General features: G+C 44.0%; 1 protein-coding gene across 6 annotated transcripts in view; it reads right to left on the reverse strand.

Moving 5' to 3' along the window:
* The window catches only part of ip6k1 (inositol hexakisphosphate kinase 1), a 75,384-nt gene that overhangs the window by 40,392 nt on the left and 9,386 nt on the right, over window positions 1-25,606 (reverse strand). The window lies entirely within an intron of this gene.

Genomic DNA, 25,606 nt, shown 5'->3' on the forward strand with positions numbered 1-25,606 from the left:
TGAGGCTTTGATTAAGAAGTTGGAGCTCTTTTCTGTCTGCATTAACAAGGAAAACACACAGGTCTTTCCACCATTGTATGATTTTTTTGTGTGCAAATTAACTCAAGCTTACGGACAATGTCAAACGTGATATAGCGAAGCACATGAGTGAGCATGGTGCGCAATTACACAGGTACTTTCCTGAAACGGACGACACAAACTGGATTCGTTATCCCTTTCATGCCCTGTCCACTTACCGATATTGAAACAAGAGAGCCTCATTGAAATTGCAACAAGAGGTTCTGTGAAAATTTAAAAATCAGAAGCTACTGACAGATTTCTGGATTGGGCTGTGCTCAGAGTATCCTGCCTTGGCAAATCACGCTGTTAAGACACAGATGCACTTTGCAACCACGTACCTATGTGAGAGTGGATTATCGGCACTCACTAGCATGAAAACTAAATACAGGAACAGACAGTGTGTTTAAAATGATTTAAGACTGAGACTCTCTCCAATACAACATTGCAGTTATGTGCATCCTTTCAAGCACACCCTTCTCATTAACCTGTGGTGAGTTATTCACAATTTTTCGATTAACAAATAAGGTTTTATATGCAAGATGGTTAAATAAAAGAGCAAAATTGACTATTATTTGTGCCCTGGTCCTATAAGAGCTCTGTCACTTCCCACATGCCGGGTTGTGACAAAAACTCACCCATTCTTATGTTTAATAAATGTAGTGTATAGTGTGTGTGTGTGGCAGGCTTTCAATGATGGCAAAAAAACACATTTGAGAGTGTGCTGACCCTGGTGCTAGAGGGTGTACGCAGCTGGAGTTTGAATATTTGAAGGGGTACGGGACTATAAAAACTTTGGGAACCACTGGTCTACAGCTTATCATGAGGTATTCTAACTCAGGCGTGCAAAAATGTCAGACTTCCTTAATGACAGACTGCTCACCCCTTCTCCCTTTGTCTTACCCGAGTCTGCCGTCCGGTCTTAACGACGCATAGAAAACCCAGCGAGATTTACTGTATATATTATCATCAATGTCGTCATTCAGCCACGGCTCTGAGAAACATAGGATATTACAGTTTTTCAGGTCCCGTTGATAGAATACTCTAGATTGGGGCTCATCCAGGTTGTTCTGAATGCACGTTTACCAATAGAACAAAAAAAAAGGGCAATGGCGGTCTATTTGTTCGCCGACAGTCTCGTCAGGATGCCGTCTCACCGGGCCTTTTTTACCGCCGCGTCCTCTTCCGATTCCCGGGGATTACGGCCTGGTCCGCAGAACGTCCAGATCTGCCGACTCGTTGAAGTAGAAACGTTGATCCAAATTCGAGGTTAGTGATTGTTGTTCTAATGTCCAGAAGCGGTTTTCGGTCATAGGAAATAACATTATTTTGGGGGGGGGGTGATTGGTCAGGAGCTGGTAAAACAAGTTGCTATCCACTGCAGCGCTGAATCTTCTTCAGCTGACAGTGGCATCATAAAAAAATTCACCCATAAAGTGATATCAGCAAATGGAGATTCCAGAGATATCATGGTGATGCCGTCCATCCAGCAGTGTGTCGCTGACGTCTTTGCACCAGGTTTCCATGTGAGACAACAGATTGTCAACTCAACACGAGAGCAGCTTGGCCCCAGTGCCAGTCTTCCCACCGCAAACCACTCTCTCCCTACACACTGCTAACCATGTATCCCAAATGGCACCCTTTTTCCCCCCTTTGGACCAGAGCCCTATTCCCGAAACAGAGCCCTGGTCAAAAGTAGTACACTATTAAAAAAAAAAGGGAATAGGGAACCATTATGGGACGCAACCAAAAAGAGTAGTAATTTGTTGCCAAGAGCACTCAGTGTTAATATCAACAGGAAATAGAGCTTATCAAAATGTAATCCGTAACACCTCAACTCACCGATTTACATGTGTTTAATTATATATTTTTGCTTTAAAAATATTCAAAAAAAAAAATGGTTTTGACAGGAATCGGCAATGTGTTGAGATGCACATAAGGTTCATTAGTAGGGGAGTAGAGAGACTTGAGTTGTCGTCTTTAATGAGATGACCTGATTACACTAATAACACCACATAACAACCCCCAGTCCCTCGCCTCACCCCCCCCCCCGACACAAGAGACACCCTACCCTATTACCTTCCCTTTCTCCCTCCTAGACACAAGACACCCTATTGGTCTCCCCCCCCCCCCCAAATCTCTTCCAGTCTAACCCCTCCCCAGAGTCCCACTGTCAAGGGTTGTGACCTAAAAGTAGAGCGCTGTGAGATAAAGTATCTCACATTCCAACTCAGCTGGACTTGGACCACAACACCAGATAGAAAAGAAAACAGTTCTTATGTCTGGGAGGCAGAGGGAACAACTAATACTGCGCTGGACACACACACACACACACGATGGCCATTTGAAATTCTATTTTACTATTCAAATAATATCATGACATTCTTTCGAATATCCGGATAAAAAAATTTTTTTTAAAGAATTGTTATCGACTCACGACAAATCAGAATAACGCAAATGCACATGGCAGGAGGTAAAACAGCGGGCTCTTCTCTGGTAGTTTGGCTAGCAGCAAAAGACAAGTCTGATTTTTGCCATGATAGAACTAAATTCTGTTACAATAAGGTTTCCTGGTAAGTGCATTTATCGGTGTCAGGTATTGTGGAAGCTCTGTTAGGTCAGCACCTGCCATTGCTATTTGAAGTGTGGTGGGGGGATACCGATGTCAGGGCAGACCGGAGAGCTGAATGCTCAAAGCACAGTAATAAAAACTAAATCTCTTAAAGTTTGTTGTTTATTATTAGGTAGAAAATGATCATTACATTTTCTCAAAAAAATGAACGCACTCACTAAAGTAATGGAAATACTAACATCCATTCAGATATTCAATGAACAGTGCCGATCCCTAGGTCGCGCACGAAAAACACACACTCAAAATGCGTGCACACACACTTCAAACTCGTCAACACAGCCACTGTGACAGAGATAACAGCCAGTGACCATGACCACTACAGAAACCAATGGCTAAGATAAGTGATGAGACAAACGAACAATTCTGCTTAAAAGTTTAAACTGCCATTTATTTATTTTTATATCATAAAAATTCCTCATCGATTCCCAAAGTAGAATAATGTAGGACAGCTAGGACCGGAATATGAAGTTATATCTACCACAAACCTTCACAGACAAAAAAAACGCAGCTACAGCAACATGTTTAATAGCAACTATTGATCACTTTTCAAATTAAAACAATTACAGCATCAAAAAGCAATTTGTACCTTTACAGAAAATAGAATTCTCCTCCAGCATAGAATGTTCTGTTGTTTCCCTGACAACAATACACCTTGCTGATTGGTGTGCTGCGGTGTAATTTATAATGTTAATTTTTATGGTATGGTAGCTAGATGTGCTTTCTTTCTTTATAAATGTCTTGCAGCAAGCAGCCTGCTCACAGCCACTCGAGATTCTTTGACAGCTCTGGTCGCCTAGTGATGGAAGTTAATCCTGTTTCCCGAGCTGCGATACTTTACAGACAAGTGAAATGTTGTTCATATATCTCCAGAGAATGCCCTGGCGTAGCCTACCCTAACAGACAGACAAACATGCAGTAGCCGAGGTGCTTTCAAAGGGTCCACATCCCATCATAACTCTCGAAAGGTGTCATCGGTACAGGTAGCCCTGCTGTAATGTCATATTATGAGACAAAAAAACCACCCCACCCACTCAGCAACAAAGAGTAGCTCGTGCGAAGCAAGACTGGCCTGGAGATACCTCTGTGTCCCGGCGACATGAATAAACTAGGATATTCTACAGGCAAACAGACTGAAGACACACAGCTGCATCATTAGCAAAGAGAAAGAGCAGAAAGGCCAGCACCAGGAAGAGAGAGGGGCAGGCAGAACTATGCACATTTGTCTAAGTAATCTGTATCTCGCAATGTCTTGTCTTGCATGCCTCGCAAATTCACCACAGTAGCCTCTTCTTCTCTGGCTTTATTTAAATTACACAAATTTCTCCAGACCTTTATAGTCATATACAGTGCATTTGGAAAGTATTCAGACCCCTTGACATTTCCACATTGTGTCACATTCCAGCCTTATTCTAAAATGGATTAAATGAAATCTAAACACACTACCCCCATAATGACAAAGCAAAAACAGTTCATTTTTATTTTTAGCAAATGTATTAAACATAAAACTAAAATATTACATTTACATATGTATGAAGCACCTTTGGCAGCAATTACAGCCTCGAGTCTTCTTGGGTATCACACTACAAGCTTGGCACACCTGCATTTGGGGGGTATTTCCCATTCTTCTCTGCAGATCCTCAAGCTCTGTCAGGTTGGATGGGGAGCATCGCTGAACAGCTATTTTCAGGTCTCTCCAGAGATGTTCGATCGGGTTCAAGTCCGGGCTCTGGCTGGGCCACTCAAGGACATTTAGAGACTTGTCCTGAAGCCACTCCTGTGTTATTTTGGCTGTGTGCTTAGGGTCGCTCTGGAGCAAGTTTTCATCAAGGATCTTTCTGTACTTTGCTCCGTTCATCTTTGCCTCAATCCTGACTAGTCTCCCAGTCCCTGCCTCTAAAAAACATCCCTACAGCATGATGCTGCCACCACCATGCTTCACCGTAGGGATGGTGCCAGGTTTCCTCCAGATGTGATGCCTGGCATTCAGGCCAAAGAGTTCAATCTTGGTTTCATCAGACCAGAGAATCTTTAACTGAGGAGTGGCTTTGGTCTGGCCACTAAGATAAAGGCCTGATTGGTGGAGCGCTGCAGAGATGGTTGTCCTTCTGGAACGTTCTCCCATCTCCACAGAGAAACTCTGGAGCTCTGTCAGAGTGACCATCAAGTTCTTGGTCACCTCCCTGACCAAGGCCTTTCTCCCCCAATTACTCAGTTTGGCTGGGCGGCCATCTTAGCAAGAGTTCCATTTAAGAATGATGGATGCCACTTTATTTTTAATACATCTGCAGAAATGTCTAAACCTGTTATCGCTTTGTCATTATGGGGTATTGTGTGTAGATTGATGGGGAAAAAAATACATATTTAGTCCATTTTAGAATAAGGCTGTAACGTAACAAAATATTGGAAAAAGTCAAAGGGTCTGAATAATTTCCGAATACACTGTAGTCTAGTTAGGCTATACACAGAAAATAATATGTTTGGCGATACCTGCACTGTGATTTGAATTATGTGGCGGGGGGAAAAAAAACGTTTTTGGGTTAAGGATCCCAACTTGGTTAAAACGTTTAAACATATACACCCCTAGCTAAGATCCTGAAAAAAACAGTGACAGGATGAAATCCCTCCAAATGTCTTGTTTGGAAACCACTTGCGTTTCTCTGCTCATTAGCAACGGAGGCTTTCAGAGTGTAGCCTAGCGACGGAGGCTTTCAGAGCGTAGCCTAGCGACGGAGGCTTTCAGAGCGTAGCCTAGCGACGGAGGCTTTCAGAGCGTAGCCTAGCGACGGAGGCTTTCAGAGCGTAGCCTAGCGACGGAGGCTTTCAGAGTGTAGCCTAGCGACGGAGGCATTCAGAGTGTAGCCTAGCGACGGAGGCATTCAGAGTGTTGTGATAGAGCTCTCGAGACTGAAGGAAAGGCTTTGTCTATGTGCCAAATGGCACCCTATTCCCTAGTACATAGAGCACTACGTTTGACTTGATCCCTATGTGTCTTATAGCACCCTATTCCCTATTTGGGATGCATAGAGAATATGACCACTCCACATACAGCCCAGCCAGGAGATCTCCTCTTGTAAAAATAAAAATGCTCAGACAGCAACTCTCGAAAGACAATACCGGAGAAGTGGACTTTAATAGCACGTATAATATTGTTTAAACACTTGTCTTCCAAGAGTTGCCACTCTGGGATGAATAAAGTTCAGGCTATTGGATTGAACAGACATTTTCTCTTTTAAAGATCTCTCCTCTGGTGAGTATGCTTTCCCTCCCCCCCAGAGATGTCTTCTCCTCCTCTGGTCAGTATGGTTTCCCTCCCCCCCAGAGATGTCTTCTCCTCCTCTGGTCAGTATTGTTTCCCTCCCCCCCAGAGATGTCTTCTCCTCCTCTGGTCAGTATGGTTTCCCTCCCCCAGAGATGTCTTCTCCTCCTCTGGTCAGTATGGTTTCCCTCCCCAGAGATGTCTTCTCCTCCTCTGGTCAGTATGGTTTCCCTCCCCCCAGAGATGTCTTCTCCTCCTCTGGTCAGTATGGTTTCCCTCCCCCCAGAGATGTCTTCTCCTCCTCTGGTCAGTATTGTTTCCCTCCCCCAGAGATGTCTTCTCCTCCTCTGGTCAGTATTGTTTCCCTCCCCAGAGATGTCTTCTCCTCCTCTGGTCAGTATGGTTTCCCTCCCCAGAGATGTCTTCTCCTCCTCTGGTCAGTATGGTTTCCCTCCCCCAGAGATGTCTTCTCCTCCTCTGGTCAGTATTGTTTCCCTCCCCAGAGATGTCTTCTCCTCCTCTGGTCAGTATGGTTTCCCTCCCCAGAGATGTCTTCTCCTCCTCTGGTCAGTATTGTTTCCCTCCCCAGAGATGTCTTCTCCTCCTCTGGTCAGTATGGTTTCCCTCCCCAGAGATGTCTTCTCCTCCTCTGGTCAGTATTGTTTCCCTCCCCCCAGAGATGTCTTCTCCTCCTCTGGTCAGTATGGTTTCCCTCCCCCCCAGAGATGTCTTCTCCTCCTCTGGTCAGTATTGTTTCCCTCCCCAGAGATGTCTTCTCCTCCTCTGGTCAGTATGGTTTCCCTCCCCCCCAGAGATGTCTTCTCCTCCTCTGGTCAGTATTGTTTCCCTCCCCAGAGATGTCTTCTCCTCCTCTGGTCAGTATTGTTTCCCTCCCCAGAGATGTCTTCTCCTCCTCTGGTCAGTATGGTTTCCCTCCCCCCCAGAGATGTCTTCTCCTCCTCTGGTCAGTATTGTTTCCCTCCCCAGAGATGTCTTCTCCTCTGGTCAGTATTGTTTCCCTCCCCAGAGATGTCTTCTCCTCCTCTGGTCAGTATGGTTTCCCTCCCCAGAGATGTCTTCTCCTCTGGTCAGTATTGTTTCCCTCCCCAGAGATGTCTTCTCCTCCTCTGGTCAGTATGGTTTCCCTCCCCAGAGATGTCTTCTCCTCCTCTGGTCAGTATTGTTTCCCTCCCCAGAGATGTCTTCTCCTCCTCTGGTCAGTATGGTTTCCCTCCCCCAGAGATGTCTTCTCCTCCTCTGGTCAGTATGGTTTCCCTCCCCCCAGAGATGTCTTCTCCTCCTCTGGTCAGTATTGTTTCCCTCCCCCCAGAGATGTCTTCTCCTCCTCTTGTCAGTATTGTTTCCCTCCCCCAGAGATGTCTTCTCCTCCTCTGGTCAGTATTGTTTCCCTCCCCAGAGATGTCTTCTCCTCCTCTGGTCAGTATTGTTTTCCCCCCAGAGATGTCTTCTCCTCCTCTGGTCAGTATGGTTTCCCTCCCCCAGAGATGTCTTCTCCTCCTCTGGTCAGTATGGTTTCCCTCCCCCCAGAGATGTCTTCTCCTCCTCTGGTCAGTATGGTTTCCCCCCTCCCCCCAGAGATGTCTTCTCCTCCTCTGGTCAGTATGGTTTCCCTCCCCCCAGAGATGTCTTCTCCTCCTCTGGTCAGTATTGTTTCCCCCCCAGAGATGTCTTCTCCTCCTCTGGTCAGTATGGTTTCCCTCCCCCAGAGATGTCTTCTCCTCCTCTGGTCAGTATGGTTTCCCTCCCCCCCAGAGATGTCTTCTCCTCCTCTGGTCAGTATTGTTTTCCCCCCAGAGATGTCTTCTCCTCCTCTGGTCAGTATGGTTTCCCTCCCCAGAGATGTCTTCTCCCCCTCTGGTCAGTATTGTTTCCCTCCCCAGAGATGTCTTCTCCTCCTCTGGTCAGTATTGTTTCCCTCCCCAGAGATGTCTTCTCCTCCTCTGGTCAGTATGGTTTCCCTCCCCCCAGAGATGTCTTCTCCTCCTCTGGTCAGTATTGTTTTCCCCCCAGAGATGTCTTCTCCTCCTCTGGTCAGTATTGTTTCCCTCCCCAGAGATGTCTTCTCCTCCTCTGGTCAGTATGGTTTCCCTCCCCCAGAGATGTCTTCTCCTCCTCTGGTCAGTATTGTTTTCCCCCCCAGAGATGTCTTCTCCTCCTCTGGTCAGTATTGTTTTCCCCCAGAGATGTCTTCACCTGTAGACTGTAAAGGTTGTAGCCAGGGTCACAGGGTAGACACAGACAGAGTGTGTGTGTCCAAAATGGCACCCTATTCCCCATGGGTCCTTGTCGAAATGAGTGCACTATATAGGGAATAGGGTGCTATTTGGCACGTATCCAGAGAATTGGCCACTTAAAAAAGGTTTATAGAGGAAGCTCATTAGTTAGTTAGAGCTGCGGTCAATACGGTTTACTGATCATGGTACTGTTGTTGCAGTGTGGCAATCCTAACACACTGCTCTGAGGAGGGAACCAAAGAAACCACAGAAAGGGAAATACACTATGAGGAGAGGATGAGGAGGGAAGAGAGAGAGCAGAGGGGAATGAGTGAGAGACTAACGTTATGAGAAGGAGGAGAAAGGAGGAGGAATAAGAGAGAAAGAGAAAGCGAGAGAGAAGGAATGAGTCTGTTTATGTTAGGAGAAGAGGAATAGAGAAGCAGAGAAATACTGGTTTACATTAGGAGAAGGGAATGGGAGGACTGCTCTAGCAGGATTACCACAGGGCTCTCAGAGAGAGCAGAGATGAGTCATCAGACAGACAGTCGAGCAGAAGAACACGGAGAGAGGGATGAGAGAAGAATAAGAGTAGAGTGTACCCACTGTACACTGTATTGCAATGCAGTTGAGACATCATAAGCTACTTCTGATTGGAAATAGCCCCTTTTTCCAGCCTATATGATTAGCTAGCGTTTTGAATTGAGTCCTACGTCCACGCAGCTCTGGTGAACAGTGCTGAGCTTCGTAAGAGAGATTAGGTAACGTGAATATTGCTTGTGTCCGTAACGTTGAATGCATTTCCGGTGACCATCAGCTAGTACTGTTCTGTCCCCTCCCAAAAAGTTATTACTTCTCCTCAAAGTCAACTACAGTGTTGTGTTACAGTCCAAATTGAAAATGTATAAAATATATATTTTTTTTTGGGGGGGGGTCACTGGCCTAAACACAATACTCAATGTCAAAACGAAATGATGTTAACAATTTTTTACTAGTGAATAAAAACAAAATATAAAGCTGAAATGTCTTTAGTCAATAAGTATTCAACACCTTCTGTTATGACAAGCGTAAATAAGTTCAGGAGTAAACATGTGCTTAACAAGTAATTTAAGTTGCATGTCATGGACTCAGTATGTGCAAGTGTTTAACGACTAGCTCCTCTGTACCCAACACATACAGATAACTGTAAGGTCCTTCAGTCGAGCAGTGAATTTCAAACACAGATTCAACCACAAAGACCAGAGAGGTTTTCCAATGCCTCGCAAAGAAAGGCACCTATTGGCAGATGGGTCAAAATAAAATAAAAAGCAGACATCGAATATCTCTGAGTATGGTGAAGTTCTTAATTACACTTTGGATAGTTTATCAATACACTCATTCACTACAAACATACAGAAGTCCTTCCAAACTCAGTTCCCGGGGAGGAAGGAAACTTAAGATGGATCAACAACAGTGTAGTTACTCCACAATACTAACCTACACTGAACCAAAATATAAATGAAACATGCAACAATTTCAAAGATTTTATTAAGTTACAGTTCATATAAAGAACTCAGTCAATTTAAATCAATTCATTAGGCCCTAACCTATGGGTTTCACATAACTGGGAATACAGATATGCATCTATTGGTCACAGAAACCTTTAAAAAAAGGTAGGGGCGTGGATCAGAAAACAAGTCTATCTGGTGACCACCATTTGCCTCATGCAGCGCGACATCTCCTTCAGATAGAGTTGATCAGGCTGTTGATTGTAGCCTGTGGAATGTTGTCCCACTCGTCCTCAATGGCTGTGCGGACTTGCTAGATATTGGCGGGAACTAGAACACACCATCGTACATGTCGATCCAGAGCATCCCAAACATGCTCAATGGGTGACAGGTCTGGTGAGTGTGCAGGCCATGGAAGAACTGGGACATTTTCAGCTTCAAAGAATTGTGTACAGATCCTTGCGACATGAGGTTGTGCATTATCATGCTGAAATGGCACGACAATGGGCCTCAGGATCTCGTCACGGTATCTCTGTGCATTCAAATTGCCATCGATAAAATGCAATTGTGTTCATTGTCCGTAGCTTATGCCTGCCCATACCATAACCCCACCGCCACCATGGGGCACTCTTTTCACAATGTTGACATCAGCAAAACGCTCACCCACACAACACCATACACGTGGTCTGCGGTTGTGAGGGCTGTTGGACGTACTGCCAAATGATCTAAAACGATGTTGGAGGCGGCTTATGGTAGAGAATTCTGCAGTCAGCATTGCACGCTCATTCAAAACTTGAGACATCTGTGGCATTGTGTTGTGTGACAAAACTGCACATTTTAGAGTGGCCTTTTATTGTCCCCAGCACAAGATGCACCTGGGAATGACCATGCTGTTTAATCAGCTTCTTGATATGCTAAATCGGTCAGGTGGATGGATTATCTTGCCAAAGGAGAAATGCTCACCAACAGGGATGTAAACAAATGTGTGCACAAAATTTCTGAGAAATAAGCATTTTTTTTGTATGGGACATTTCTGGGAAATTGTATTTCAGCTCATGAAAGACGGGACCAACACTTCACATGTTGCGTTGATATTTATGTTCAATATACAATGACAGAGTGAAAAGAAAGAGCCCTGTACAGAATACAAATACTCTAAAACATGCATCCTGTTTGCAATAATGCACTAAACTAAAAGTACAAAAATAAATGGCAAAGAAATAAATATTTGTCCTGAATACAAAGCGTTATATTTGGGGCAAATCCAACACAACACATAACTGAGTACCACTTCATATTTTCAAGCATTTTAGTGGCTGCATCATGTTATGGGTATGCTTGTCATCGGCAAGGACTAGGGAGTTTTTTTATTTTTTTATAAAAAGAAACGTAATAGAATTAAGCACAGGCAAAATCCTAGAGGAAAACCTGGTTCAGTCTGCTTTCCACCAGACATGGGGAGATGAATTCACCTTTCAGCAGGACAATATCCTAAAACACAAGGTCAAAATCTACACTGGAGTTACTTACCATGATGACAGTGAACGTTCCATAGCCGTTGATAAGTGCTAATTAACCATTCTGCGTTGTGCTGTTATTTCTGATTTTAAAAACATAAATATGTCCAGTGAAGGCAGATATGCAATTAATTGACACCAAAAAGATGTGGATACACATTGTCCTAAACGCAAATCAATAAAAAAAAGGTCTTAAATTCTCTGCTCTGTTTTGCTTGTTTACAGCAGGTCATTTCACAGAAAATTGTCAGAGATGTTAAATTCTCTGCTCCGTTTTGCTTGTTTACAGCAGGTCATTTCATAGAGAATTGTCAGAGATGATAAATTCTCTGCTCCGATTTGCTTGTTTACAGCAGGTCATTTCACAGAAAATTGTCAGAGATGTTAAATTCTCTGCTCTGTTTTGCTTGTTTACAGCAGGTCATTTCACAGAAAATTGTCAGAGATGATAAATTCTCTGCTCTGATTTGCTTGTTTTACAGCAGGTCATTTCATAGAGAACTGTCGGAGGCACTCTAGTATTGTTACATCCTCATCATTTGGAGAATGAAAGCGATAATACCGTTGTAAAACCTGGCTGAACTCTGAACATACGACTCTGCTTCTACTTATTTCATTGACAGGAGGACTGCGGTGTTGTCAGCAACCAATCGTCGTGTCTGAGATAGGAAATAAATGGATATTCCTTTCGCACACAATGGAACGGAGCATTTACATACAGCCTGTAGTGTACACTTCATTACATTTAATACAGCCTGTAGTGTACACTTCATTACATTTAATACAGTCTGTAGTGTACACTTCATTACAGACTGTAGTGTACACTTCATTACAGCCTATAGTGTACACTTCATTACATTTAATACAGCCTGTAGTGTACACTTCATAACATTTAATACAGCCTGTAGTGTACACTTCATAACATTTAATACAGACTGTAGTGTACACTTCATTACAGCCTATAGTGTACACTTCATTACATTTAATACAGCCTGTAGTGTACAGTTCATAACATTTAATACAGCCTATAGTGTACAGATCATAACATTTAATACAGCCTGTAGTGTACACTTCATAACATTTAATACAGCCTGTAGTGTACACTTCATTACAGCCTGTAGTGTACAGATCATAACATTTAATACAGCCTGTAGTGTACACTTCATTACAGCCTGTAGTGTACACTTCATTACAGCCTGTAGTGTACACTTCATTACAGCCTGTAGTGTACACTTCATTACAGCCTGTAGTGTACACTTCATTACAGCCTGTAGTGTACAGATCATAACATTTAAGCGCTTGAGCAATGATATTGGTTTTTAATGGAAAACACAAAAATGACAATGAAGGCTTGTTGGGTAACTAAAAGATGACCGAGATTGATAACAGCTGCGTGTAGCCTAACCCTTGGTGTGTGTGTGTGTGTGTGTGTGTGTGTGTGTGTGTGTGTGTGTGAGAGATATCTTGTCTGGATGAGTGGTTGACACCGGAATGTGGACAATGTGTTCCTGCATTAGGTCGCTAGCAGCTGGGTTAGTAGTGAGAGAAGCTAAACGACTGAAGATTCAGGAAAAGACATCACCCAGTCTGTCCACGACAGTACCATGGGTTGATTGGGCTCTCTCGCTCGCTCTCTCAACAAATCTTTCCTTGATTCCTCACATCTGCTCTCCTCATCACCTCCTCTTCAAGGAGAAGTTCCCTCTCCTCCAATAACGTTTTAAAGAAGGAGATGTCGAGAAGAGAGGACCTGAGGAATTGAGGAATGAGTCATTGAAACAGATCCATGAACTTGATCAGACAGGGACCACATAGGGGTTCCCGAGTGGTGCAGAGGTCTAAGGCACTGCATCTCAGTGCAAGAGGCGTCACTACAGTCCCTGGTTTGAATCCGGGCTGTATCACAACCGGCCCGTGATCGGGTGTCCCATAGGGAGGCGCACAATTGACCCAGTGTCGTCCAGTTAAAAGGGATGGTTTGGCCGGCGTAGGTCGTCATTGTAAAATAAGAATTAGTTCTTAACTGACTTGACGAGTTAAATAAATAAAAATATACACTTCTCTCCCACAGTCCACAGAGTAAACAATGCTAGTCTCAAGAGTGTTGTCAACACAGTACACACACGTCTCAGGGGTCAACACAGTATAACACACACACACACACACACACACACGTCTCAGGGGTCAACACAGTACACACACACACACACGTCTCAGGGGTCAACACAGTACACACACACACACACACACGTCTCAGGGGTCAACACAGTACACACACACACACACGTCTCAGGGGTCAACACAGTACACACACACACACACACGTCTCAGAGGTCAACACAGTACACACACACGTCTCAGAGGTCAACACAGTACACACACACACACACACACACGTCTCAGGGGTCAACACAGTACACACACACACACACACACGTCTCAGAGGTCAACACAGTACACACACACACACACACACACACACACGTCTCAGGGGTGTTGGTCAGTAAACTGTGTTCTCAGGGGTGTTTAAAGAGTAAAATAGACGTGTGTGTGTGTGTGTGTGTGTGTGTGTGTGTGTGTGTGTGTGTGCTGTGGCCACATCTGACTCTGGAAGGAATCACTTTATCAAGAGACAAATATTTGCTCAAAACCAGTTGTTGTCCTGTCCCCCCCCTGCCCCCCAGCAGAATAGCTTGACCTTTTAGGAACTGGAAAAAGAAGAATGACTTGGACATAATTTCATCCACTGTATTTCTGTTCACAGGACTGCAGTATTCAACTCACACTGATACGCGGTAAAGAGATCAATGGAATTAGACTGAAACAATGGAAAAAGCCACACGTCCCCCTGCACACGTTCAACTAGCGCCACCCATTTCTATAAGGCTCACTACGCTACCAATTTAATATCAACGCGAGTTAGCATTTTTTTCCTCTCTTCCTTAACCCCCACCAAAAAAAGGACAACTTCTAAAATGTTACGCAGCAGAATCTGATTTTAGTAAACCACATTGTGGGCCTGTTAGGACACATAAATCATGACAGATTTTTTAGGAATATCCACTTGGTTCGATCAGATTTCATGACAGCGTCCATGCGCTATCCACCGCTGTGTGTCCATAGAGCTCTTTACCACAGGTATACTAACACTGAATGACAAACACTGACCTCAAACATCAAGACCTACGGTGATACTGGTGAAACTACACAATCGTGACCAACATCCGATATAAATATAAACACAGAGTAGGCTACAGGTGAATCAAATCACAACATTGACTACAAAGAAGCCTGGTAAACATGAATATGAATATCCCCCCCACTATCAAACACGTTAGACTTCCTGGGTACCACCAACTTAGCTCCTCGAGCTTTGTTTTGAAATCGTTAGCCTATAGCACTATATGCCTGGCCTAATACATTATCACAGCATATTGTCTATATGCCTGGCCTAATACATTATCACAGCATATTGTCTATATGCCTGGCCTAATACATTATCACAGCATATTGTCTATATGCCTGGCCTAATACATTATCACAGCATATTGTCTATATGCCTGGCCTAATACATTATCACAGCATATTGTCTATATGCCTGGCCTAATACATTATCACAGCATATTGTCTATATGCCTGGCCTAAAACATTATCACAGCATATTGTCTATATGCCTGGTCTAATACATTATCACAGCATATTGTCTATATGCCTGGTCTAATACATTATCACAGCATATTGTCTATATGCCTGGCCTAATACATTATCACAGCATATTGTCTATATGCCTGGTCTAATACATTATCACAGCATATTGTCTATATGCCTGGCCTAATACATTATCACAGCATATTGTCTATATGCCTGGCCTAATACATTATCACAGCATATTGTCTATATGCCTGGTCTAATACATAATCACAGCATATTGTCTATATGCCTGGTCTAATACATTATCACAGCATATTGTCTATATGCCTGGTCTAATACATTATCACAGCATATTGTCTATATGCCTGGCCTAATACATTATCACAGCATATTGTCTATATGCCTGGCCTAATACATAATCACAGCATATTGTCTATATGCCTGGTCTAATACATTATCACAGCATATTGTCTATATGCCTGGTCTAATACATCACAGCATATTGTCTATATGCCTGGTCTAATACATTATCACAGCATATTGTCTATATGCCTGGTCTAATACATTATCACAGCATATTGTCTATATGCCTGGCCTGATAATATTGTTCTTCTCAGAACATGTTATATTACAAAACAGATCAGATGTAGAATTTGCAAGGCACAGCTGAGAATAAATTGAAATAATTTTCAATTAATTTGCTTTTATATTTTACTGGACTGATGGTAACTCAGGGGGAGAGAAAAAAAAACTAGTTCAAATCATGACGTCAGTGATCTTCAAGTCAGAGGTCTAGAAAGATGCCAGAGAGACTTGGAATCCCGAGTTAGATGACCGTTCACAATGATTTTTCCCAGTCAGATCATTCCCCCCCCAGAGTTCCCAGTTGTCATAAATGCACTGAAGTCAGAGATTTTTCGAGTTCCCAGTGGTTTCGAACATGGCATTAGTCTCAGCGGAGGGAGGGAGGGAGAGAACAGCAGAGATGCCACTTCTCACGGTACCTGCTCTCTCGTTCCTTTCCTCCAGTGAGACTAACCAGAGAGCGGACACCATCTTCTACCTGATGGCGAATCGCGAGTCGCACCGCATCTGCCTCATGCAAAACAAATCTGTTGTTCCTATGACCAGAGAAAGTGAAATATTCCTCAATATTAAAATAGACACGACGAGCTGCTAATAATAATAATAATAAAAACGCAGGCCTATCGATACACTTAGCTACTCATTCATTGCAGCTGCAGCGCGAGTGGGAGTAGAGAGAAGGCGTTTTATGTTTTGCGAGTATCAAAAACTTTGCTGAGGCCGGGGTTGTGAAATCTCCGTAGGCACGGTGGCCGGCGCAATAGACTCACTCGATGTAACCACAGATCTCCCAGAACTTTTCAGGGAACACTTTGCTTACCCTGGGTACAGGGCTTCTGAATCAAGTGTACCTACCTCCAACAGGGCAACACAAAAAATAAATAAATACAAAAAGGAGAGCAAGCCTTTATCATTCGTTGACATTTCTACAGAAATATTTGTGGGTTAACTGCCTTGTTCAGGGGGCAGAACGACAGATTTTTACCTTGTCAGCTCGGGGATTCGATCTTGCAACCTTTCGGTTACTAGTCCAACGCTCTAACCACTAGGCTACGCTGCCACCCCATCATCAACAACAACAACATGAAAAGGGAGAAGAGCAAAGGTTTCGTTCGTTCACACACAACAACAACAACAACAACAAAAAGCATTCATGTGTGCCTCTTAAGATTTTCCGTCCGATGTGGTTGGATCCTCGTGTGGCTGCTAAGCTCCATCTAAGCACTTACATCATCACGGGTCAGGACGGATGAGGGAGGCTCCATGTCATTAGACTGCAACATAGAGATGAAAAGATACCTCACCTCCAAACCTTGCAATAGGATCTTCTTTGTCAGCATGGGCAGCGTGCAATTGAGCTCCACATTTAAAATAGTCCATTTTTTTTGTAGGGCAACGCAGCCCCCTAGGCGACTCTTATTGTCTACTCAGGAATTTTGTCACATTTCTGTGTAGCAGAGGTTCAGTTGTGCTAACATCCTGAAGGTCTGGTATCTGATTGGAAGTTGACCAATAGCGTAGCTGTTGAGTGAACAACTCATATTCTGAATCCATTAAGTCAGATGCTGTGGTGAGAGAGACTGTCATTCTCCCCGTCTCCCCAAAGAGCTATGGACCATCTCTCTCCTGCTCGGATCATGTCTAGATACTTCACTTAAAAAAAGCCCACACCAGTAGAATGCTGACCCCGTGATGTTGCACAACGATTTAAGTCAATAAGTCATTGTTTTAGTTAAAGTATGATATATTTGGTCTTAAAGTGACAAACCCGAAGCACCAGCTTTGTGCAAACTCAATGATGTGTCATTTCCTATTAAATTACCTGCCACTGATATTTTGAGACTAGGGCTGGGTTTCAGGGCTGGGTTTCAGGGCTGGGTTTCATTTAAAATGGGTGGTACACCCAACAGAATGGCATTGTTTATTAATCAGAAACACCTGCCAAGTTCACAAGTCACAGCTAAACAGTATAATAGGTCATCTTTGGCTACAGCAAAGATGGTGTATAAATGAAGATGGTGTAATCAGGACGTTCACCATTGAAAATAAAATCCATTCCGGTCTACTTAAGGGGGTGTGTCTCCCATAGACTCCAATGCATTAGCAGCTGGATCTGATCTACTTTGTTAATGGACGGTCATTGAACCAGAAAAAAGGAAAAAAAAAGTGATTGGGGTGTCGCGCTTCTCCTTCAGTCTCTGGCAGCCTGCGTCATTCTTCGGAGGTGGAAACTAAACAATTTCCCCTTTCGAACAGGAATTGAGGCTCCCGAGGGGCGCAGTTACAGTCCCTGGTTCGAATCCAGGCTGTATCACATCCGGCCGTGATTGGGAGTCCCTTAGGGCAGCGCACAATTGGCCCAGCACCGTCCGGGTATACCCGGGGTAGGCCGTCATTGTAAGTAAGAACTTGTTCTTAACTGACTTGCCTAGTTAAATAAAAGGTTAAATAAAAAATTATAATAATAACAACAATTACCTCGAAATAGGAGTGATATTGCTCTCTGGTGAGGGCCTTTAATGTTTTGTTAATGTCAGTATTGTCTTGTAACTTAATATTTATGCCGTATGTGAATCCATGAAATATAAATGCCTTTACAATTCAATTTTCAGACCTTTATCGATAGCCAATTCCTGTAACTCAACTATAGTCTCTGGCATATTGACAAATCTGCTTTATGGAGTCAGAAACATTTTGATAGACTTTGTTTACTGTTAATCGCATTATGGGTAGCATGTGAGTTATAAATAATATGCATATCAAGTATTACCCCACTATAAATCATACTTTTTTTTTTTCTTTGGTCTTCATAAATAGTCCCACCGAATTAACTACTTCAAAAATGGTTTAAAGTACTCAGCGGCAAAACAAAAACAGGCTTTGGTCCAAGTGTGCCCTCTATCCAACTCTATGGACTACAGTAACATCCAGGTCAAGATTATCAGCTATTTCTATCAGTAGTCCGTTAGAGACGCAGGCAAGCCATGCAAAAAAAGGCCACAGTGAACCTCAGAACAGCCAAGGACTTCCAGGAAAACCATGTCTGCAAGGTAAGGTTGTACCTTGGGATTTCCTGTAATTTTGCAACCCTACTCCAAATGCCTCAGTATTCTAACCATAGATAGACATCACATAGGGTATAGCACAGACGACGATACGTCAATGATTGATTCTACCACGTAACAGTTCGCAGCCTTTCCACCATAGAAATGGAATATAAGGGATTATCTTAATTATCTCCCCTACTGGCCACGGCGGAGGCTACCTCCCCTACTGGCCACGGCGGAGGCTACCTCCCCTACTGGCCACGGCGGAGGCTACCTCCCCTACTGGCCACGGCGGAGGCCACCTCCCCTACTGGCCACGGCGGAGGCCACCTCCCCTACTGGCCACGGCGGAGGCTACCTCCCCTACTGGCCACGGCGGAGGCCACCTCCCCTACTGGCCACGGCGGAGGCTACCTCCCCTACTGGCCACGGCGGAGGCCACCTCCCCTACTGGCCACGGCGGAGGCTACCTCCCCTACTGGCCACGGCGGAGGCTACCTCCCCTACTGGCCACGGCGGAGGCTACCTCCCCTACTGGCCACGGCGGAGGCTACCTCCCCTACTGGCCACGGCGGAGGCTACCTCCCCTACTGGCCACGGCGGAGGACATCTCCCCTACTGGCCACGGCGGAGGACATCTCCCCTACTGGCCACGGCGGAGGCTACATCTCCCCTACTGGCCACGGCGGAGGACATCTCCCCTACTGGCCACGGCGGAGGACATCTCCCCTACTGGCCACGGCGGAGGCTACCTCCCCTACTGGCCACGGCGGAGGCACCTCCCCTACTGGCCACGGCGGAGGCTACCTCCCCTACTGGCCACGGCGGAGGCTACCTCCCCTACTGGCCACGGCGGAGGCTACCTCCCCTACTGGCCACGGCGGAGGCTACCTCCCCTACTGGCCACGGCGGAGGCTACCTCCCCTACTGGCCACGGCGGAGGCTACCTCCCCTACTGGCCACGGCGGAGGATATCTCCTACTGGTCATCACAACAGATATCTAGGCAGAAATCCAACATTTCCCCTGTGAGAGATATTGGCTAACCTAAACCCTCGATTCAAGCTACAGGCATGGGAGATAAAACGAATGTAGATCTATTCGAATGTGTGAAGCTCTGAGTAGCTGTTATGTATTGTAGCAGAGATATTTCTCCATTTCATTTTTCAGTACATTTGCAAAAATCTCTAGAAACATGTTTTTACTATTGTCATTACGGGTAGGGTAGTGTGTGTGTGTAGATGGGCGAAAGAAAAAAAACATTTAATCCATTTTGAATTCAGACTAACTAAACGTGGAATAAGTCAAGGAGTATGAATACTTTACAAAGACATACATATATACACACACATACATATATACACACACACACATATATATATACATACACACTGAGTGTCCAAAACATTAGGAACAACCGTCCTAATATTGAGTGCCCCCCCCTCTTTTGTCATCAGAACAGCCTCAACATGTCCGGGCATGGACTCTACAAGCTGTCGAAAGCCGTTCCACAGGGATGCTGGCCCATGTTGACTCCAATGCATCCCACAGTTGTGTCAAGTTAGCTGAATGTCCTTTGGGTGGTGGATCATTCTTGATACACATGGGAAAGCTTTGAGCGTGAAAATCCCAGCAGCGGTACAGTTCTTGACAGGTTCAAACCCGGTATGCCTGGCACCTACTACCCTGTTCAAAGGCAATTAAATCTTTTGTCTTGCCCATTCACCCTCTGAATGGCACACATACACAATCCATGTCTCAACTGTCTCATGGCTTAAAAAAAAGCCTTCTTTAACCTGTCTCCTCCCTTTCATATACACTGATTAAAAGTGGCCACCAGCTGGGGAACCCTGGTTTAAAGAGTTTAAAATCTACTTTTCCAGGCTGTTTAGGCTTCATAGTAACAAGGTCTACCAACGTGATTATATCAAGGAGTATGTCATTAACACAGGTCTAGCCTACAGCTACACTATGACACACTGATATTGAAAATGACTTAGTTTGCTTGATTCCCCAAATGGCACCCAATTCCCTATAGGCCCTGGTCTAAAGTAGTGCACCCTATTCCCTATGGGGCCTGGTTAAAAGTAGTCCACTGTATAGGGAATAGGTTGTCACTTGGGACAGACCCAATGACTCAAAGCCAAAAAGACATGAGCACTAACCTCAGCTGGGAACTGGGGTGAGTGGGTGGGAGTTGCAAAGTGCAAAGATTAAATACTAAATACAGACAAATACATATAAATTGTAAATAACATTGTAAAACATGGTTTAAATGACATCTTTCTAACTGCAAGCAAATCATCATAGCATGTCCCACCAAAAAGAGCAGGACCCAATACGTACCAACCATAGAGTAGGAATGCTGATCTAGGTTCAGGATCTATACCAACAACAACAACAAAAATAAGTCTGAACTGATCCTAGATCAGAACTCCTACTCAGACAATGAATACAAGCCCATAACTATACCCTCAGCCAGTTTTAAATCACCAAAACAAATACTTACCCTTTCAAGTACATTAGTATTCTATACAGCCTCTATCAGCAACAGAATCCACAAATCCAGAATAAAAATCAAGAAAGCGTACAAGTATTATATAGAGACATTATTGGACGGAACTCGGTTCCATCTCATGTTGCTCAAGTGAACAGCAAACCTGGTTTAAAAAAATACAATTAAGAAAACCAGATGAAGCAACACTTCACCGCACACAACACCTCTCCCCTATTTGACCTAGATAGTTTGTGTGTATTGATATGAAGGCTACGTGTGCCTTTTTTAAATTGATATAGTTCTGTCCTTGAGCTATTCTTGTCTATTGATGTTCTGTATTGTCATGTTTTAATGTTTTGTGTGGAGCCCAGGAAGAGTATCTGCTGCTTTAGTAACAGCTAATGGGGATCCCTAATAAAATACCACAATACCAAAGACTGTGTTATATAAAAAGAGACTTATAAAGACACACAACCTCAGACAGACTGAACTTGTCTTCTCTAATCAAAGACTACAAAAGAGAAAGAAGTTAAAATGTCAAGATTACACAGTAACAAACACACGGCAACTACAAACACACGCACGCGGCAACTACAAACACACGCACGCGGCAACTACAAACACACGCACGCGGCAACTACAAACACACGCACGCGGCAACTACAAACACACGCACACACGGCAACTACAGACACGCGGCAACTACAAACACACGCACACGGCAACTACAGACGCACGCGGCAACTACAAACACACTGCAACTACAGACGCACGCGGCAACTACAAACACACGCACGCAGCAACTACAAACACACGCACGCGGCAACTACAAACACACGCACGCGGCAACTACAAACACACGCACGCGGCAACTACAGACGCACGCGGCAACTACAAACACGCGGCAACTACAAACACGCGGCAACTACAAACACACGCACACGCGGCAACTACAAACACGCGGCAACTACAAACACGCGGCAACTACAAACACGCGGCAACTACAAACACGCGGCAACTACAGACGCACGCGGCAACTACAGACGCACGCGGCAACTACAAACACACACAATTAGGCAACGACACACCACACACTAGGCAACCGCGCACGGCAAGCGCACGCACGGCAACCTGAAGCGCGCACGCACGGCATCCGCACGCACGCACGGCATCTGAACGCACGGCATCCGCACGCACGGCATCTGAACGCACGGCAACCGTGCAATTAATAACTTCACCGTGCTCAAAGGGATATTCAATTGTTGCTTTTTTTCACCTATCTACTAGAGGTCGACAGATTAATCGGAATGGCCGATTAATTAGGGCCGATTTCAAGTTTTCATAACAATCGGTATTTTTGGACACCGATTTGCATATATATATATATATATATATATATATATATATATATATATATATATTTTTATACACCTTTATTTAACTAGGCAAGTCAGTTAATAACACATTCTTATTTTCAATGATGGCCTAGGAACGGTGGGTTAACTGCCTTGTTCAGGGGCAGAACGACAGATTTTTACCTTGTCAGCTCGGGGATTCATTTTTGCAACCTTCCGGTTACTAGTCCAATGCTCCAACCACCTGCCTTACATTGCACTCCACGAGGAGCCTGCATGGCAGGCTGACTACCTGTTACACGAGGGCAGCAAGAAGTTTGTGTTTGAAATTCACTGCTCGACTGAGGGACCTTACAGATAATTGTATGTGTGGGGTACAGAGATGAGGTAGTCATTCAAAAACCATGTTAAATACTATTATTGAATACAGAGTGAGTATGTAACTTCTTAAGCACATTTTTACTCTTTAAATTATTTAGGCTTGCCATAACAAAGGGGTTGAATACTTATTGACTTAAGACATTTCAGCTTTTATTTTTTTTTATTAAAGTTGTAAAAAACGTACAGAAAACATAATTCCACTTTGACATTATGGGAAATTGTGTGTAGTAGGCCAGTGGCAAAAGAAAATCTCAACATAGTCCATTTAAATTCAGGCTGTAAGAACAAAAATACGGGAAAAGTCAAAGGGTGTGAATACTGTCTGTAGTCAAAATTGTTGATATAATTAACAGAATACTCCATGACATGAATAGTAGATGGTAGTATGTCAAACGCGTCGACAAGGGGACAAGGGTGATGCAACTTACCAGTGAAAATAACCCCGAGGTGGGTGGAGAAGAAGAAGAGAAGGCGCAAGGCAGAACTAGACAGCTGTTAATCCCCAATGCCCTTCACTATGAACTGATCACACTGAACAAAAAAAAAAAAGACTGCACTCACACAGGTATTTTCTTTTATGGGCGTAGGTGGTGGGCGTAGCAGGCGGCGTGACAGAGATTACATTTACATTACATTTTAGATTACATTTACATTACATTTTAGAGGACCGAGGATCAATGGAGACACTCAAGTTTTTTTTTTTTTTAATCGTGTATCTTTTGAAACATTCACAAATAGTAAATGGCCTCTAAACCTTCCAGCTGCCTACTGAACCCTATTCCAACTAAACTACTGAAAGAGATGGGCCCTCGTATGTATAACATAATAAATGTCTCCCTATCTACCAGATGTGTACCAAACGTACTAAAAGCGTCAGCAACAAAGCCTCTACTGAAATAGTATTTTGTTAATAAAAAAAATAATTTAATTTTTTTTTTTTTTAATGTACGGCCTATCGAATTTCTCATTCCTCTCAAAAATGTAAGAAAAAGTTGTTGCTAGGCAACTCACTGCCTTTCTGAAGACAGATAATGTCTACTAAACGCTCCAGTCCTCATAGCACTGAGATCGCACTCGTGAAGGTGGTAAATTACCTTTTAATGACGTCAGACCAAGCCTTTGTGTTTGTCCTCCTGCTAATTGACCTACCGCTTTCTACACCATCGATCACCAGATTCTTTTGGAGAGATTGGAAACCCAAATTGGTCTACATGGACATGTTCTTGCCTGGTTTAGATCTTATCGGTCAAAAAGATGTCAGTTCATCTCTGTGGATGGTTTGTCCTCTGACAAATCAATGGTAAGTTTAAGTGTTCCTCAAGGTTCCATTCTAGGACCCCTATTGTTTTCACTATATATGCTACCTCTTAGTGGTCATTCGGAAATACAATGTCAACTTTCACTGCCATGCAGACGACACACAGCTGTACATTTCAATTAAACATAGTCAAGCACCTAAATTGCCTACCTTGGAAGCCTGCGTTTCAGACATAAGGAAGTGGATGGTGGCAAATGTTTTTAAGTTGAAACTTGGAGAAAACAGAGATGCTAACTCTAGGTCTCAAGAAACAAAGAGATCTGCTGTTTGACAATGATAGTTGTACAGTCAGCTCAAATATAAACTGAAGGACTTCTGCATTACTCTGGACCCCGATCTCTCTTTTGACAAACATATCAAAAATATTTAAAGAGCAGCATTTTTCCAGCTTTGTAACAGTGCAAAAAAAATCTGACACTTTTTGGCAGAAAATCTAATCCATGCCTTTGTAACTAGATTAGACTACTGTAATGCTTTACTCTCCGGCTACCCGGATAAAACACGAAATAATCTTCAGTTAGTGCTAAACACGGCTGCTAGAATCTTGACTAGAACCAAAACATTTGATCATATTACTCCAGTGCTAGTCTCTCTACACTGGCTTCCTGTTAAGGCCAGGACTGATTTCAAGGTTTTACTGCTAACCTACAAAGCATTACATGGGCTTGCTCCTAGCTATCTTTCCGATTTGGTCCTGCCGTACATACCTACACGTACGCTATGGTCACAAGACGCAGGCCTCCTTATTGTTCCTAGAATTTCTGAGCAAACAGCTGGAGGCAGGGCTTTCTCCTATAGAAATACATTTTTATGGAATGGTCTACCTATCAATGTGAGAGACGCAGACTCAGTTTCAACCTTTAAGTCTTTGCTGAAGACTCATCTCTTCAGTAGGTCCTATGATTGAGCGTGGTCCTACCCAGGGGACCGAAGGTGAACGACAAGGCACTGGAGTGACCAACCACCCTTGCGGTCTCCGCCTGGCCGGTTCCCTTATCTCCACTGGGATTCTGACCCTATTATAAAGGGGGCTGAGTCACTAGAATGCTCACGCTCTCCAACGCCATCCCCTGGGAGGGGTGCATCACGTCGTACCAGGCTTTTTCTTGTTTCCTACACTCAACCTAAATGGATTGAGTCACTGGCGTGATCTTCATTCCTGTCCACTGACTTGGCTGTCACCATCCCCAGTCCACCCGGTCGTGCTGCTGATCCAGTTTCTGTTGTTAGGCTGCAGCTATGGAATCCTGACCACCTTGTCCCAGACCTGCTTTTACGACTCACACCCCCCACCCGGCACCTGCTGTCTCGACCTCTGAATGCTCGGCTATGAAAAGCCAACTGACATTTACTCTACCCTGTTGCACCCTCTACAACCACTGTGATTATTACTTCACCCTGCTGGTCTTCTATGAACATTTGAAAAAAACGATCTGGCCTTAACGGCCACGTACTCTTATAATCTCCACCCAACACACAGAACCTGGTTCCTCTCTAGGTTTCTTTCTAGATTCCAGGCTTTTCAAGGAAGTTTTTTTTCTCTCCTAGCCACTGTGCTTCTACATCTGCATTGCTTGCTCTCTGGTGTTT

This window comes from Salmo salar, chromosome ssa22 (assembly GCF_905237065.1).
Source record: "Salmo salar chromosome ssa22, Ssal_v3.1, whole genome shotgun sequence".
Classification (NCBI taxonomy): domain Eukaryota; kingdom Metazoa; phylum Chordata; class Actinopteri; order Salmoniformes; family Salmonidae; genus Salmo; species Salmo salar.